Below are 4,091 nucleotides of genomic sequence, written 5' to 3'. Positions count from 1 at the left end.
ATATGCTAAAAAACTACTTACGTACCGAATTTTAAACAAATCGGACCATAAATGCGATTTTTTGGAATAGATCGGTCCCTGATCACATATGCTAATACATGCTAAAAAGCTATTTGCGCACCGAATTTTAAGCAAATCAGACCGTAAATTCGATCGGTCCCTGGACCACTTCCCGGAAAAAATGGGTCAAATATGCTAATATATGCTAAAAAGCTACTTACATACTAAATTTTAAGCAAATCGGACTATAATAAGATTTTTTCGAATAGACCGATCCCTGGTCCACCTACCCGAAAAAAAGTAAAACTTTTTTAGCCTAAAACATGGTGGTTACCGAAAGCTATTTGTATACAAAATTTCATGAAAATCGGACCAGCCGTTCGCGAGATTACCTGTTACAAAAAAAAAGGGACTTCTCTTTATATAATTAGTATAGATTTGAAATATTTAAAAAGTTGCTACCAAAAATGTCAATATAATAAAAAAACATTGCTCAAATTACTCGAATTGCTCGAGCTCATGCTCGAAAATTTTCGAGTAATGAGCATTGAACCAGTGTGCGAGTACTCGCTGCTCATATACCCGGGCTGTTTGAAAATGTGCGAACAAAATCGAGAGCTCTAGTTTAAAGTACAAAACCGCGCATCAAGGAAATGCAAAACCTCGTATGTGAGGTTGCCTAAATTTTATAGGAGAGTGAAACTTGTCCTAATTAAAAATGGTTCTCTTTTAAACTTAATTATCTTTGTATTTTAAACGACGATATACATATTGGCACTTACACAATATGTTAGGTTAGTGTTTGGCCTAGCTTCTCCTCCCATATGTGGCGTGCGTGATTTTGTCACACAAAGTAAATGACACTTTTACGCCGACTCCGAACTCCAATGTATTTTTATGAGAAGCTGTTTCCATGACAGAATACACTCGGAGGTTTACTATTACCAACAGAGGGGCAACCACATGAAAAAATGCTCATTGAAAACAGTTCACATGTATAAATTAAAAGATATAACTTAATAGGTTACAGCGCTAAACTAAAGGAAAATGCGGTGTGAAGGAAATAAAAGACCATAAAATGTTTGTTTGTTTCGTTAATTCTCTGAACCTGTTAAGATATGACACTCCATTGTTTGCAGTAGTTTGCAAATATACACTAATTGTTCTAAAATCGCAAACATTTTCGTGGCATGTTTTTCTTTGATTTCAAATTGAAAATACATTACGATCATATTGTACCGAAATAAGTGCGGTATCCCTGCATTTTGTAAAAGCCAGAAAGAAGCATAAACTGTATGAAAAAATGAAAGGGAGAAGTATACATGCCTTCTATAATTTTGACTTATATGTATTTTTGGCAAGTCTTTGTGTAAAAAACAAAAAATACACATTTTCATTTATTTGCCAGCTTGGAAAATATAGGCTTATTTTTACTTAAATGTGATATAAAGCTCATTAAAATGTTGTGTAATGTCTTGTTTTTAAGTTTGTTATCATAGTGCTTTGTATTTTGATTGTCCACTATACGTGAGTCGCTTCTATTGAAAAAGTTCTAGTACAAAGAATTTCTTTGTTTTGAATTTGTTTGTTTATTGTTTTTAATTTTTAAAATTCATACTTTTGACATGTATGTGAATGGCGGAGTTGCCGCTTTCCTCCTTTTCGGTGGGTTTTTATATTAAAAAGGCATCAAAATGGGAAAAACCTTCCTTGGTATCTCTGCATCTGTTAAACTTTTTATGGGAAGATGTATGAACTTGCTATAATTTCATATGCTTAACAGTATCACAACAGTATGTTTACAGTATCTCCCCATAACTTTTCATATGAAAAAATGTATTATATGCATCCCACTCGATATCATTGAATTCCTCATTAGAACATGTAGTCCCTCTATTTTAGCGTATCAACAGTTCATATGGCTTCATACCATGTAAATGCACCATCATGTTGGTTTATGAACGACAGCAAACGATATTGTAAACACTCCTTCATACAAATTTCTTGATTTGTGGAGCCTGTGGTCATGAGTTTTTGCTCTCGTGTCACACTGGCAGATGGCTTGCCACACCAAGTACTTATTAGGGCAAAAAAATAACAAAAAACAAGGAAATTGTCCAGTATTTTTAACTTGACGCATCTTGGACTCCATTTGTCTTCGTTGCATTATAAATCTCAGCGCCCCGAAACTGCTTAAAGGCTGCTTCGAGGTATGTTTCCTCGTTCACACATACTTTTTCATGCTTTTTGCACAAAATTTTCTCCGAAAGCTCACACTTCGCCGCACACATTTTGAGGAGTACGTAGAAGTTACAAAAAGTAGATACGCGAAACTAACAACGACAACATGCCCTATGAATGTGTATACCTACTTTTAATTTACAGTTAGTTTTACGCAAGTGATGAGTAAACACAATTGACTAGTTTTTTTCATGTCAATTCTTTATTTGACTGAGCGGAGATGCTGTAGTATTTGTTTGTGAAGTCGTTTGCATTTTTCTAGAGTGGGGATACGAGTCTTCATGAGAAGGATTAGTTGTTGGTAGTTTTTTCTTATTTGAGTTTACATTTTCGTTTGTAAATTGAGTGGATGGATTTTTGGGGGTAGAGTTGTTGTCGGTTATGGTTTTGTTAATATGCGTTTGAGTTTTTGCTACTTTAGTTATGTTAGCTTTTGTTGGCGAAGCTGGGCGCTTGTATGTTCCAGATGTTGATGTATTTGGTGTAGTTGTTGTGCTTGGTTTGTTAAAAGTTGGGTTGGTGATGTTGGAGTATGAAATTTGTGGTTATTGTGTATGGGTGTGTTTTTCATTATATTTTCGGAGCGCTTCCCCCATAGAGCATTTTTCTATTGTTTTAATTTTTAAAATGTCTTGATTGCTGGTACCTGGGGGAGTCTTTGTCAGAGGAGGAGTGATTTTCGCCACAATTTGCACATTGTTTGCGTGTGCATTCAACTGGAGAGTGGGACGGCAGATTGCATCCTTCACAGGTGCTTGGATTAGTGCATCTGGTTTTGGTATGACTTGGAGTTGGCAATTTCTGCAACGCATAGGGTTAGGGTAGTAGGGCGACACTTTTACTTTGTACCAAGCCACGTCTAACGATTTTGGAAGGTGATATAGGTCCAAGTTGACAACAATTTTTCCGGTGGGGGTTGTTTTACCGTCGAATGTACGGGTAAATTTGTAAATACTCGTCACTGCCTGACTCTTCAGCTCTTGGACAGTTTCTTCTTTTACAAAGTTGAGACATGGGGCGTATATTATACGTTTCACCGTATTGAGGTTGTCTTGAAGCTTGACCGTGATAGGGTAAATATTTAGACGCGATTTCGTTTTTATAAATTTTTCAGCTACTTTAGAATTGCGTGCCAAAACCAGTAGTGAACCGTCTTTCAGCTGTTGAATGCTGTCTATTTGGGTTGATATCGCATCAATACCCTTTTTTATTATAAAAAGAAAGAGTTTATTTAATTGTCCGTTGGTTGACGATATTGTTAGGTATGGGTGCGTTCCAAAACGTCAAAATACAAGCCTAACTTGCGCAACCTAGTAGAAAACTAGCATCTAACCGTGGTTGCGCGCATTTGGCATTAAAATCTATTGAGGTCTAGAAATAAAAGAGACTGATGATTTGTATTTTGACGTTTTGGAATTCACCCTATTTTGGTTGGCTTTGTGTTGTTAGTTTTTGTTGAAGTGTAGGGACGTGTGTATGTGTTGTATGTGTCCATTTCACCTAGTATTGAGAAACGGTTTGTTGTTTTGTCCGGCGGATCAGGTGTTGGTGGCATTTTTGTAGGCACAACGGTTTTTGATAGTACACTGAACTTGTTTAGTAGCGTAACAAGGAAAAGATTAAGCACTGAGTTGAGAAGCACTAGGGTTTTTAGCTTGTTTTGTTTATTGGATTCACACAGCCGATAGCACTTGTATACACGTCCGAGCACGTTAATAGCTAGTCGATGACTGTGAGTGCTATTATATAAACAATATACATGTATGTAGAACTGTTGAATTTTCTTTACAATATTATTTGCTATTATATACAGGGTGTCCCAGAAGTAACGTGCCAAACTTTAGGGCAAG

The sequence above is a fragment of the Rhagoletis pomonella genome, unplaced genomic scaffold (assembly GCF_013731165.1).
Source record: "Rhagoletis pomonella isolate Grant_MI unplaced genomic scaffold, Rhpom_1.0 Rhpom_scaffold_00002, whole genome shotgun sequence".
Lineage (NCBI taxonomy): Eukaryota > Metazoa > Arthropoda > Insecta > Diptera > Tephritidae > Rhagoletis > Rhagoletis pomonella.
The sequence above is the reverse complement of the archived record's forward strand: the minus strand, read 5'-3'. Positions refer to the sequence as shown.